This window comes from Schistocerca serialis, chromosome 2 (assembly GCF_023864345.2).
Source record: "Schistocerca serialis cubense isolate TAMUIC-IGC-003099 chromosome 2, iqSchSeri2.2, whole genome shotgun sequence".
NCBI classification, from domain to species: domain Eukaryota; kingdom Metazoa; phylum Arthropoda; class Insecta; order Orthoptera; family Acrididae; genus Schistocerca; species Schistocerca serialis.
This window is the reverse complement of record NC_064639.1, coordinates 707,920,302-707,935,400: the sequence shown is the minus strand read 5'-3', so window position 1 is coordinate 707,935,400 and position 15,099 is coordinate 707,920,302. Positions and strand designations below refer to the sequence as shown.

Below are 15,099 nucleotides of genomic sequence, written 5' to 3'. Positions count from 1 at the left end.
ATTCTGGCTTGCAGTACAGAACTTGAATCCTACAGCGTACCATTTGACTACTATTACACAAACATGTGAACCAAAATATAAATCACTTAAAGGGAAACTTATGACAGTTAGATTGGGTAATTCAAAGCACAAATAAATACATTTATTTAAGTTATGTAACCTAGTCTTTACTTGCTACGCTTGACGGTCTACGACTCCTTATAGTCCATTTAATTTCTTCTTACATCATGTGCAGCACTTACAAACACACCTGACTGCTCCACCTACTTCTTTGCAACATTCTAATCGCCTATTGCGGTTCCTGTAATAGGCGTGCTTTGTGTAGTTAAAAACGTCGTATTTTTCATACTTTGCAACGATCATTGCGTTGGTTGTCACACACTAAACATACTTCGACGTCATTTTATAGGCCAAAGGCACTACAGCAAGCGAAGTGACAGGCATACAATAACGAACTGGAGGCCGTTTAAGACCGCTATATCATTAACTGACAATTATAACAACTCGTAAAAAAGAGTGTTAGTGGCAAATCTTCAGTACACCGTTGTTCTGAATTGGCTTTTCGACTTCCTGAGCTGAATAGCGGAAATGGGCACCCTAGTCTCGCAAAGAGACCGTAAGGATATGTATCGGATTTGAAACTTCCTGGCAGATTACAACTGTGTGCCCGACCGAGACTCGAACTCGGGACCTTTGCCTTTTGCTGGCAAGTGCTCTACCAACTGAGCTACTGAAGCACAACTCACGCCCGGTACTCACAGAGCACTTGGCCGCGAAAGGCAAAGGTCCCGAGTTCGAGTCTCGGTTGGGCACACAGTTTTAATCTGCCAGGAAGTTTCATATCATCGCACACTCCGCTGCAGAGTGAAAATCTCTTTCTGGAAACATTCCCCAGGCTGTGGCTAAGCCATGTCTCCGCAGTACCCTTTCTTTCAGGAGTGCTAGTTCTGCAAGGTTCGCAGGAGAGCTTCTGTAAAGTTTGGAAGGTAGGAGACGAGATACTGGCAGAAGTAAAGCTGTGAGTACCGGGCGTGAGTTGTGCTTCGGTAGCTCAGTTGGTAGAGCATTTGCCCACGAAAGGCAAAGGTCCCGAGTTCGAGTCTCGGTCGGGCACACAGTTTTAATCTGCCAGGAAGTTTCATATCAGCGCACACTCCGCTGCAGAGTGAAAATCTCATTCTGGATGTATCGGATTGTTTTGTAGTTGAGCGTCCCCATTTCTGTTAGCCCTAGATGCCTGTACAAACTGCATTGAGCGACTACAGCGCCGTCGTGTTGTGAGTTGTTTAGAAAAAGTTCACTGAATTTAAGTTCTACGAGATTTCGCTTGGTTTTACACAGAAACAAAACTGAGGGTTTGCCTTGGATGTTTTAGAGGCAACAAGGGCAAAAAAGCTGAGAATAAGCTGTGGGCAAAGAACTGGCTAATGCAAGGAGAGAAATTCACCCATGTTCTGTTACTTAAGCAGCCATGATCTGATGATTTTGGCAATCCACGTCATCAAACCATCTTTAACGAATACAAATACAGTCATGAGAGAAACTGTAAAGTACAAGGAAAAGTTGTTAGCTACTTCACGATTTCTAGTGACTAGCAGAGTCGAGAGAACCTCAAATTCAGTGCTGTTGTATCCCAGCAACTATTAACTAAATTGATTCCTGAAACCTGCAATGTGATTTATACTTGACTGAGGAAATACTTCATGCTAACGCAAAATAAATGAAAAAGACATTCATGTAAACATTATTAATTTATGTATGCATGTAGCATAAAGGGTGACCTGTAAGTTTAAGAAACTGATTTAGAATTCGAACAAGAACGGCTACATTTAGCGGTGGAGCACATCATCTAATAAATACAACAGATACATAATAAATGAAGCACTTAAGAACTGTTAGACTTGCAAAAAAAAAAAAATCCTACACTTAGCTCTTCATCACAGAGGGCTTGGATGTAGGCTGGACTTTTTTAATACTTATGAAAATGAAGAAAGAACATTTTAGGAAGTGACATCAATTGAGTACCGAAATATCTGTTTTTAATTTCATAGTTATCGGAAACAGAACCTAACACAAGAAATACAGAATTTCGATGAACTTTTTTTCTCTCTAAGCGCCACATGAAACCATTACAGTGCTTCATTTCTTGCATCTATGTTACTACACTCCTTGCATGATGTGTACCAGAATCATCTCGAGTCTGCCTTTAAAGTTTCATCTGCCTTGCACCCTGCTATGTATATAAGAATGGCATTTAATCCCATTCACAGTAACAAAAGACGAACTTTTGTTGGGAGTTCGGCACGACAATGCTATACACGGCACAATTTGTTGGATGGAGTGGTGTGGAGGTCGGCTGTCAGGTGATCCTACATGCGCAATATCGTGACAAGGAATGTTCATTGGTCAGTCAGTCACAATCCCAACGTGCATTCAATTTGGCTGTCATTTGTTTGGTCCATGTGTAGGCCCTTTAAAATTTTACTGGCACATTTGTGTTTGATATATCTTAAAGGGTACCACCCGATAAAAAAGACCAACACTATATGCAAAAACTTAGCTTTTCTTGTAGCTATAATGTATGTATGTTAATTTAAACCATGAATATTTTCAGTCTGTGCATTAGCTCTCCTTACCAGTGATGATGCCATTGGCTGACTGCATCACATATCCTATGCTCTGAATATATGCTGTCATTGGCTAGTGAGATCACATTATGTGAGCTATGATTGGCTGACAAAAGCGCATCCCAATCTCCATTTCACTGCTTCGGAAGCTACCTTGCTGTGTTTGATGGAATTCATATTTATACTTTTGTAATACGAAAATATGCAGAGTACATGTTGTCACATATCAAAGATCTTTCCAAAAATAACCTTTTTTACTGGATCTCGTTCCCCAAAGGTCTGGGAAGTCCTATGTCAGTGCATTAAACCTTATCCACTGAAAAGGTTGTAACGCTGGAAATGCATATCCTCCTATTTCCATCTATTGTACTATAATTTGTTTTCCTTATTTTTGCTACTTGAATATATGATATTTCTGTGTCTTTACATATTGTAATTGTTTTACTATTTGTATATATATATTTATGCATTTATGTCGATGTATAATTGGTTTGTTGTGTAAAGATTATTTGTATTTTTACGCTGGGTCTTGACTAGGGAAAACTGCTATCGAACGATTACATCGATAGGTCGTGTGAAGAATCAAAGTGTGTAGGATCTTTGGTAGTGTTAACTCTGCCGCGTGGAGCGCGGGCAGAGCATGAGAGAGTCTGGCTGGAGTAGCGAGTGGAGCAGGTGTGTTGTGTGTAGCTCCTGCGAGTTGCCGCGCTTTCGGGGTTTGGCAGCATGTAATTGCGCTCGACTTGCGATAATAGTTTCTGACATGGTGTCGCGGACGGGAAGCATTAGCTGGCGCACATCAAGGGCCCGTTTCGTCTGGTGACCGTGTTGAGAAGAAGGCGCGCCAACATCCAGCTTCTGCAACAGCGACGGCCGACAATGAGTGACTGTCGCCACCTCCTCGATCGACGGATTCAAACCTTCAATCAACCAACAAGGAAGACTGGAAGCACGTAAAGTTTTAGAACTGTATGGCAGACCTCAGCTTTTCAAATTGTTCCATTTGCCTCGCAAAATTACAGCAACTTAGCATGAACCTTTGTTGCTCATTGTCCCAATTGCATTACCAAGCAGGGTCCCTTCCTTTTCCGAAATCAACCCGAGTGTCGTTGAAATTCAAACGCCAGCATAATTCCATTTCACTGCTTTAATTTCAAAGTTCAGTTTAAGTATTCATAGCTGGCTACAATATTTAGATTACGCAAGCACAAATTAAGAGTGCGAGTTTAGTTACCGTATTTCAGCTTACCTGTGACTGCAGCTCAGCTTGGTACGTACTAAATCTTACTATTGTTAATTGTTCAGAATCATTTAATTCAAGTTCAAAGCTAAATCTCTTATTTCTAAATTGCGTAGATTCAAGTAGCTTTTGAAATGATTGTTGAGGTAGTCCAAGACTAATCGTATTTTACTGAATTTCGATGTGCTTCAGAAAGAAAGCTCACTATTAACTTCAGTCACTAAATTAACTTTCGATTTTCCGGTTTTGTTAATTATTTTGCTAAATTAAGTCAGAGTGTAGCGAAATTTATTACTTCTGACAAACTTTCAGTTTTCACACTACACGTGTCAACCTCCAGTTGCCACGCTTCTAGTGCTAATTATATGTGTAATAACCTTTCTTTTTCAGTTACTATAGTAATTGTCCTTAGGACTGGCGACCGTAATTTCCCCCAAATCTCAAATATCTAATCACCGCTAGTTAATTGTTAATGTAACGGCCGCACATTTACTTTCTTCATTAACTTTACCCCTTTTCAAAATTAATTTCCACCAGTTTCATTTGCATTTTTCCTTTCATTTAGATGTAACCCTTTCCTCCCTCTTTACTGACAGATTAACTTCGGTGACGATTGCTTTTTCCCAAATTTCCATTAGCTACACGCGGTTTAATTTTTCACTGTCATTAAGGTCGATAAGTGAGGGGGAGGTTACAAGGTTGATAAGCTTTACAGCTCTAAGGGAAAGTGTATTGTCACTTAACACAGAAAAAAATGTACTTTCACCGAATATGTAGCGAATTTTCACCCAGGAAAAAGTGCTATAGAGATTCAGAAGCACCGCAATGATTTAAATAAAAAAAGAGGAAGGCTTAAAGTTAGATAAGGTATGGCAGCCGACTTTGCACCAACGATGTGACCGTCAATTACTTTCAATTGAGAATAATGATGTTAGTCAGAGACAGATTTATAATCAGCCTCATGTGATGTATAGTGGCGCCCTCTATGAGCTATATATAAATGGGACCTCCAAGGCCTGGCAGTTCTCCCTCCAACTTAACTACCATTGCTCCGCCAGTTTTGTTTCCCTCGACCTCCAAAATGCCTATGAGCGTGTGTGGTATCTCGGTCTCCTCTTTAAACTCCAAACCTACGCCCTGCCTATCAATTTTGCCTGTCTGGTCGCTTCCTTCCTATCGCACTGTCCTTCCTATGACACCCTCCACAACACCAACTCCCGTATCTTTTATCCCGCTGCTGGCATCCCCCAGGGCTCTGTCTTCTCCACTCTCCTTTATCCCTTGTACACGGCTGATATGCCCAAGCCACCCCCACCTGTCCACCTTCTCCAATATGCTAATGACACTGCCTTTCTGGCTCTCTATCCTATCCTTCAAGGTTCTCAACGTACCCTCCAAACCTACCTTGACCAGTTCACCACTTGGTGTAACCATTGGTTCATTCGTCTCAACCCCTCCAAAACCCAAGCAATCTCATAGACCGCACCAACCACTCCTTCCGTTTCCATAATTTCCACCTCACCCTTTATGGTCGTCCCATCCAGCTCACCGGCACCCAGAAATACCTTGAAATACCTTGCCTCACCCTGAACCGTCATCTCACCTGGACCCCTCACCTCCTGACCATCCAGCAGAAGGCCCATTCCCGCCTCTGTCTCCTGAAACTCCTCTCTGGCCGGACATGGGGATTGCATCCTTCCACTGTCCTCCACACCTACAAATCTCTCACCCATCCTATCCTCTGTTATGCCAGCATTAACTGGATCTCCACACCCATCTGCTTTTACAAGGCCCTCCAAATCCTCGAACGTCATGCAATCCGCCTTGCCTTCTGTATCGACCTTCCATCCCCCTCATGGCTCCTGTACGGCCTCATCCCCTTCCCCCACCTCTTCCTTTTCCTCCAACATCTCCACATCCTTTACACTGTCTGTAGGCTTCATTCCCCCACCCCCTGGTTTCCTCCTTCCTCTCCACCCCTGGCCCACTGCCGCGCTTCTATCGCTGTATCCCTCCCTCTCTCCACCTCCGCACCCTCCATCTTCTTCATCAGTGCAATTTCGAGCACCTCCCCCTCCCGGATGTTGAACTTCGCCATAACATATACCCTTCCCTCCAACTGTAACCGGGCATTGTTGCCCCCTCCCCAGGACCCCCCTTTTCCTCTCCCCTCCATCTCCCAGAGCGGATTTTCCTCTTCCCCCCCCCCCCGAGTCCCTGCACCCCATCCTCGCCTCTTTCCCTCCCATGTCCTTCACTCCCCGGCCCTCTTCGGCGCGCCCCCCCACCTGTCTCCCCCCCTCTACCCCTCCATCCCCTCTTTCCTTCTCCCTCATCTCCTTGCGCCTGGCAGATCCTCCATTTTGCTCATTGTCATCAGTGTGCTATGTCAGTGTTGTGTTTGGTGCTGTTCTCCTGTGCGTCGAGAGGTGTGATTTGAATTGTGTGCTGGACTTGTACATAGTGTTAATGTCAGTGATTGTTATGTGGTGCTACACTGTCTGTCGATACTTCTATGCTCCGGTCATACTTTGCCTTGTGTTCTTTTAGTTGTCCCAGTGTGTGGTTTTTTGTGTGCACTACTTTTTTACGGTTTTTATCTCCATTTTACAGTCGCCCCTTTTCTCTGTTGTCTTCCATAATGTTCCCCCTTTTTTATATCTGTGTACACCATATTTTCTCCTTTATCTTATTTTTAAATGTCTTCTATTCCATGTTCTATGCCTTTCGGCTGAAGAGCAGTGCATATACTGCTGCCAGCCCGCCCCAATGGGGAATTGAAATACAATAAAGAAAGAAAAAAAAAGAAAAAAAGGGCTGGCAGTCAGTCATTGACTCACCTCGGCAAATTTTGCCTGTAGGTGGTAACGAAACGTCAGGAAGAAGTAGTTTCACAGATCGACCACGGCCTCTCAGCCAGGAAGTTTTAACTACTGACACATTTCTTTAGTTAACTGAGATTTTTGACACAGGAAGATGAGTGGGCATTTGTTGATAATTATTAACATTATTTATGACTCCATAATGAAGTAACCTTTACAACTGTGAGTGCATCTCACAAGCATCTTGTGATTACTGGGTGCATACACAACAAGAAAAAAATTCCCGGTTTTTCACAGTTTAAAAATACCCTTTCTCCCTTGTATAAATACGCTATATATGTTGGGCGAAAGTATATTTTTTCTGTATTAAGTGACAATACACTTTCCCGCAGTACTGTAAAACTTATCAATCCTTTGAATGGTGAAGGTTTTCATGTATCGGCGTAGACCTTCTCAGCAATTAAGGAATAGAAATCTAGCAAAAAAAAAAAAAACGCGTTTTGGAAAGATCTTTGGTGCAAGGTGACATGTACCCCACATATTTTCATATTACGAAAGTTCAAACACGAATTTTACCAGACGCAGCACATTAGTTTCCAAAGCTTTGAAATCGTGATTGTAATGAGCTTTTGTCAGCCAATCACAGCTGATGCCACATGATCTCACCAGCCAGTGACAGCAGCTATTCAGCGCATAGGCTGCATGATGTGGTCAACCAGTAGCAACGTCACTGTTAAGCAGCACAAACACAGAAACAGGAAAAGTTAATGGTTAAATTAATACACATATAGTATAGATATTTGAAAAGCTAATCTTTCACGTATAATATTGGTCTTTTTGCGTGTGTTACCCTTTAAGAAATATCAATCTCAAATGCGCCTCTAAAATTTTAAGTAACGATGTAAATATCTGCTCTTCTGGGCCTAAAATTTTTCTAATTAGCTGGTCCTCAAAGTGTTAAGTTTTGAGTGAGAGTCAAACGTTCTGTGATTTCAGAAATTCGTTCCGTTTATTTCACATGTGACATAATGCATCATGCGTAAAAAGAAATTTACTTTGAAATTAACGCTTTTCAAACCAACATTCACAGTATTTCCCGCGACCTTTGAGTTTGCGGTCACAGTGGCACCGAAATCGGTTGATTCCGCCAACGACCGACATCAGCCGAAGACGGTCGATCTTTTCAAACCAATGCAACATTAGTGAGCGGTCACACTATGTAGCTAGCCTCATCACCTGAATGTACAGATTTCGGGTGACAATCTTCGAAATTCAAATCAGTATGTTTTTTCGGTCATAATGGCCGACACGACACGAAACATTAGCTCTGAGAAACCGATAAATTACGTCAAAGCATATGTTCGTAGCATCCTGAGGATGAAAAATTTCGAAATCAGGATATCGTTCGGAATCTGTGGACTGAAATCGCTGGTTTGTTAGAAACTATAAGTGGGCAAAATCTTTGTCAGAAGCTTTAGATGTAGATGATAGCCTCTAAAAATAATTTGTTCAAGTGACAAGGATGGCGTATCTTATGACTAAAATTACTGTAGTGTATCTTTTGGAGTTGTGGAAAGTGGACATTAGCTCTCTACAAACAGTATTACTGCTTACTGGCGTTTTAATACGAGTAGGCCAGTGACTTTGTTGCATGAAGCGGTTCTGCACAAGTTCAAATAAATTCAGCAAACCAGAATTCGAGTAGGTCTCCTTGTGGAGTTGGTTCGTTGGTTGGTTGGTTTGGGAGAGGGAACCAAACAGTCAGGTCATCGGTCCCATCAGATTAGGGAAGGATGGGGAAGGAAGTTGGTCATGCCTTTTCAAAGGAACCATCCCAGCATTTTCCCTGAAGCAATTTAGGGAAATGACGGAAAACCTAAATCAGGATAGCGGGACACGGATTTGAATCATCGTCCTCCCGAATGCGAGTCCAGTGCTATGACCTCTGCACCACCTCCCTTGGTATGTGGAGGTGTGATTTGAGCTCTATTAAAAAATCTGATACTCATGTTAAAGGTGCAGTTCTAGCTCAAGTAAAACGAGCACTCTGATATTTGACATCTGGTGATTACATCTTTCCAATAATTAGGCATATACTTTCTGACCCCCACCACCATGAACCACGGACCCTGCCATTGGTGAGGAGGCTTGTGTGCCTCAGCGATACAGATAGCCATACTGTAGGTGCAACCACAACGGAGGGGTATCTGTTGAGAGGCCAGAAAATTGCATGGTTCCTGAAGAGGGGCAGCGCCCTTTTCAGTAGTTACAGGGGCAACAATTTGGATGATTGACTGATCTGGCCTTGTAACACTAACCAAAACAGTCTTGCTGTGCTGGTACTGCAAACGGCTGAAAGCTAGGGGAAACTACAGCCGTAATTTTTTCCAAAGGACATATAGCTTTGTGTATGGTTAAATGATGATGGCATCCTCTTGGGTAAAATATTCAGGAGGTAAAATATTCCCCAATTCGGATCTCCGGGCGGGGATTACTCAAGAGGACGCCGTTATCAGGAGAAAGAAAACTGGCGTTCTATGGACAGGAGCGTGGAATGACAGATCCGTTAATCGGCAGGTAGGTTAGAAAATTTAAAAAGGGAAGTGGATAGGTTTAAGTTGGATATAGTGGGAATTAGTGAAGTTCGGTGGCAGGAGGAACAAGACTTCTGGTCAGGTGACTACAGGGTTATAAACACAAAATCAAATAGGGGTAATGCAGGAGTAGGTTTAATAATGAACAGGAAAATAGGAATGCAGGTAAGCTACTACAAACAGCACAGCGAACGCATTGTTGTGGCCAAGATAGATACGAAGCCCACACCTACTACAGTAGTACAAGTTTATATGCCAACTAGCTCTGCAGATGACGAAGAAATTCATGAAATGTATGATGAGATAAAAGAAATTATTCAGATAGTGAAGGCAGACGAAAATTTAATTGTCATGGGTGACTGGAAATAGACAGTAGGAAAAGGGAGACAAGGAAACGTAGTAGGTGAATATGGATTGGGACTAAGAAATGAAAGAGGAAGCCGCCTGGTAGAATTTTGCGCAGAGCATAACTTAATCATAGCTAAAACTTGGTTCAAGAATCATAAAAGAAGGTTGTATACATGGAAGAAGCCTGGAGATATTTACAAGTTTCAGATACATTATATAATGGTAAGACAGAGATTTAGGAACCAGATTTTAAATTGTAAGGCATTTCCAGGGGCAGATGTGGACTCTGACCACAACCTATTGATTATGAACTGTAGATTAAAACTGAAGAAACTGCAAAAAGGTGGGAATTTAAGGAGATGGGACCCGGATAAACTGACCAAACCAGAGGTTGTACAGAGTTTCAGGGAGAGCATAAGGGAACAATTCACAGGAATGGGGGAAAGAAATAGAGTAGAGGAAGAATAGGTAGGTCTGAGGGATGAAGTAGTGAAGGCAGCACAGGATCAAGTAGGTGAAAAGACGAGGGCTAGTAGAAATCCTTGGGTAACAGAAGAAATATTGAACTTAATTGATGAAAGGAGAAAGTACTAAAATGTTGTAAATGAAGCAGGCAAAAAGGAATACAAACGTATCAAAAATGAGATCAACAGGAAGTGCAAAATGGCTAAGCAGGGATGACTAGAGGACAAATGTGAGGATGTAGAGGCTTATCTCACTAGGCGTAAGATAGATACTGCCTACAGGAAAATTAAAGAGACCTTTGGAGAAAAGAGAACCACTTTAATGAATATCAAGAGCTCAGATGGAAACCCAGTTCTAACTAAAGAAGGGAAAGCAGAAAGATGGAAGGAGTATATAGAGGATCTATACAAGGGCGATGTACTTGGGGACAATATTATGCAAATGGAAGAGGATGTAGATGAAGATGAAATGGTTGATATAATAACTGAGTGAAGAGTTTGACAGAGCACTGAAAGACCTGAGTTGAAACAAGGCCTCAGGAGTAGACAACATTCCATTAGAACTACTGACAGCCTTGGGAGGGCCAGTCCTGACAAAACTCTACCATCTGGTGAGCAAGATGTATGAGACAGCCAAAATACCCTCAGACTTCAAGCAGAATATAATAATTCCAATCCCAATGAAAGAAGGTGTTGACAGATGTGAAAATTACCGAACTATCAGTTTAATATGTCATGGCTTCAAAATACTAACTTGAATTCTTTACAGATGAATGGAAAAACTGGTAGAAGTTGACTTCGGGGAAGAACAGTTTGGATTCATGGACATGAAAGGGAAGCAGTGATTGAGAAGGGAGTGAGACAGAATTGTAGCCTCTCCCCGACGTTATTCAATCTGTATATTGAGCGAGCAGTAAAGGAAACAAAAGAAAAATTCGTAGTAGGTATTAGAGTCCATGGAGAAGAAATAAGAACTTTGAGGTTCACTGATGACATTGTAATTCTGTCAGAGACAGCAAAGAACTTGCAAGAGCAGTTGAACGGAATGGACAGTGTCTTGAAAGGAGGATATAAGATGAACACCAACAAAAGCAAAACGAGGATAAGGGAATGTAGTCCAATTAAATCAGGTGATGCTGAGGGTATTAGATTAGGAAATGAGACACTTAAAGTAGTAAAGGAGTTTTGCTGTTTGGGGAGCAAAATAATGGATGATGGTCGTAGTAGAGAGGATATAAAATGTAGACTGGCAATGGCAAAGAAAGCGTTTCTGAAGGAGAGAAATTTTTTAACATAGAGTATGGATTTAAGTTTCAGGAGGTCGTGTCTGAAAGTATTTGTATGGAGTGTAGCCATGTATGGAAGTGAAACATGGACGGTAAATAGTCTGGACAAGAAGAGAATAGAAGCTTTCGAAATTTGTTGCTATAGAAGAATGCTGAAGATTAGATGGATAGATCACATAACTAATGCGCAGGTATTGAATAGAATTGGGGACAAGAAGAGTTTGTGGCATAACTTGAGTAGAAGAAGGGATCGATTGGTAGGACATGTTATGAGGCATCAAGGGATCACCGATTTAGTATTGGAGGGCAGCGTGGAGGGTAAAAATCGTAGAGGGAGACCAAGAGATGAATACACTAAGCAGATTCAGAAGGATGTAGGTTGCAGTAGGTACTGGGAGATGAAGAAACTTGCACAGAATAGAGTAGCATGGAGAGCTGCATCAAACCAGTCTCAGGACAGAAGACCACAACAACAACAACATACTTTCTGAAATGTGCGGTTTCAAAGTTTTTGTGGGATACGTTGGATGCTATTAACAACGCCCTAATAACTAATTTATATATATTTTTATTCATAAAAACCACCTTTTCTTTCCGCACAATTCTATGCTTGCTGTGAAGGACGGCCATGCAAACATAATTGTTACTAATTTAAAAGTTGATATCTTCACTCTTGCGCCCTAAAGAGTATGAAATTTTTATTTTATTCTATGCCGAATTTTGGAGCGATGTTTCATGGAAGTTCACTAAAAGACATTGTAATATAGTCGATTTTATTTATTAAAATCTACACCCTATCTGAAATAATATGGCTCAAATGGCTCTGAGCACTATGGGACTTAAGTTCTGAGGTCATCAGTGCCCTAGAACTTAGAACTACTTAAACCTAACTAACCTAAGAACATCACACACAGCCATGCCCGAGGCAGGATTCGAACCTGCGACCGTTGCGGTCGCTCGGTTCCAAACTGTAGCGCCTAGAACTGCACGTCCACTCCGGCTGGCTCTGAAATAATAGTGCCACCAGTAATCTTGTTACTTCCTTTCTCAAATCCACTGGCAAGTTTTCAACATGGGCATGTTTCCAGTACTTTGAAATAAATATTAGTGTCAGTGGTGTTGAGAAGTATCTGAAATCGTTAAAATTGAACAAAGCTCTAGGGTCAAATGGGATCCCTGTCAGATTCTGTACTGAATTGGGTTAGCCCCTCTTCTAACTAAAATCTATCTTAGATCCCACAAACAAAGAACTGTACATAGTTCTTGGTAAAAAGATCAGATCACACCCGTTTACAAGAAGGGCAGTAGAACTACCGTCCAGTATCCTTTACATCGATTTGTTGTAGAATCTTAGAACACATTCTGAGCCCAAACATAATAAGAAATCTTGAACAGAATGACCTCCTCAATGCCAACCAGCATGGATTTCGGAAACATCGTCTGTATGAAACCCAGCTCACACTTTTCCCATATGACATACCGAAAGCAGTGGATCAAGGCAACCAGGTAGATGCAGTATTTCTTGATTTGCGAAAATCATTTGATTCAGAACCACAACTACGCTTTTTGTCAAAGATACAATCGTATGGGGTAGTAATTATAATTTGTGACTGGCTTGAGAAATTTTTTGTAGGTAGAACACAGCATGTTACGTTGGATGGAGAGTCTTCGTCAGATGGAGAAGTGACTTGGAACTCTTGCTGCTCACGTTGTATATTAATGACCTTGTAGACAATGTTAGCAGTAGCCTCAGGCTTTTTGCAAACAGTGCAGTTATCTGTAATGAAGTACTATTTGAAAGAAACTGCATAAATATTCAGTGAGATATTGATAATATTTTAAAGTGGTGCAAAGATTGACTGTTCATTGAAATGTTCAAAAATAAAAAATTGTGCACTTCACAAAACGGAAAAACGTAGTAACCTGTGGCTACGACAACAATCAGTCACTGTTGAACTCGGTCAACTCATACAAATACCTGGAGTAATACTTTGTAAGGATATGAAACGGAGTGATCAAAGAGGCGCGGTTGTGGCTAAAGCAGGTGGCAGACTTCACTTTATTGGTAGAATACTGGGGACATGCTATCAGTCTATAAAGGAGATTACTTACAAATCACGCATCCAAAAAATTCTGTAAACAAAGTTTCAATAACTGTCTGCAGATAAACACTCTAGGAATATGTTACAAACCCATTATGTAACACTCACATAGGGATCGTGATGATAAGATTAGAATAATTACTGTGAGCTCAGAGGCATTCAACAATCATTCTTCATGCACTACATACTTGAATGGAACAGCAAGAAACCCCAATAAGTGGCATAATGTTACATGCTCTCTGCCAGGCATGTCACAATGGTTTATAGGGACGGGTATGGATGTAGATTGTCTGTAGGTACTAGAATCTAATTATCTGAATATTGGCCTAATGCAAGTATCACATTAATTTTCAGCATTTTCAGAATCAGGTGAGTTGTTGTGAAACCAGAACTGTAACTTTTACTAGTTAAATAATAGTTTCTTACGCCCACATCAATTGTATGTATGTATCATATAACAGAAATATCTACTTTCACCCCATGAATTAGCAATTATGAGCTCATAACCTCACTGGCAAAAACTTCGTACTGTGCACTGAAGTTGCACTTCCTGGAACTGTAAAGTTGTAAATCATACTCTGAATAACATGTTTTGGAGAGATCCTTAGCGGTGTGTATCACTGAAACTACAGTAGTTTCAAATGTGATACCATTTCTGATGCTAATCAGTGGTGAGAGAAAGAATGTGGGGTCACCACAAAGTTAAAGCGTTTTAAACTTTCGTGGCATGGCGTTTTTCCTTTCATCTCACGCATTCGCAGAACTTGTCTGGTAATTTCAATAACTGAAGACAAAGTATACAGAACTTCTATTTGAGACAGATATAGCCCATTTACATGACTTTGGCATATGCTTAATAGCAAACACCACATTGCAACACTCATCTCCAAGCACAGAGGCATCATAGTATCCAGCCCATCCTTGGAGGTTAATATCTAACCTACTTCATTCATAGAATAGATTCCAACATAACATAACTTAACACCTTTGACCCACCAAAAACTGGTGACTGAGATTGGAAGCACTGTGTCCAAGGTGTCAGCCAACGTTACCGGGCAGCATCTAACAACAGCATCTAATGACCATTGTTGGTGCCACTGTAAATGCAGTCTTAGAAATTTTAAACAGTGTGACGTCATGCTCATCGAAAGTAGTTTGGTAGTAGTCTAACATAAACAATCACGACACTCACTGCTGTGAAATCAGCATTTGTGGTTTACAGTTTAGCCAAAGAATGTATCACCTGTGAATTTCATTGCAAATCAGTGCAAATAAACAAGCATTTTTGAGAATTTTCGGAAGCTACCATTGTTGTTGTTGTGGTCTTCAGTCCTGAGACTGGTTTGATGCAGCTCTCCATGCTACTCTATCCTGTGCAAGCTTTTTCATCTCCCAGTACCTACTGCAACCTACATCCTTCTGAATCTGCTTAGTGTATTCATCTCTTGGTCTCCCTCTACGATTTTTACCCTCCACGCTGCCCTCCAATACTAAATTGGTGATCCCTTGATGCCTCAGAACATGTCCTACCAACCGATCCCTTCTTCTGGTCAAGTTGTGCCACAAACTTCTCTTCTCCCCAATCCTATTCAATACTTCCTCATTAGTTATGTGAT

The 15,099-nt window shown here is 41.3% G+C and overlaps 1 non-coding gene across 1 annotated transcript; it reads left to right on the top strand.

Moving 5' to 3' along the window:
* Positions 1 to 1,039: 1,039 nt before the first annotated feature.
* Positions 1,040 to 1,114, top strand: Trnas-cga (transfer RNA serine (anticodon CGA)). The gene has a single exon. It is a non-coding gene; the product is annotated as a tRNA-Ser (tRNA).
* The last annotated feature ends 13,985 nt before the right edge of the window (positions 1,115 to 15,099 follow it).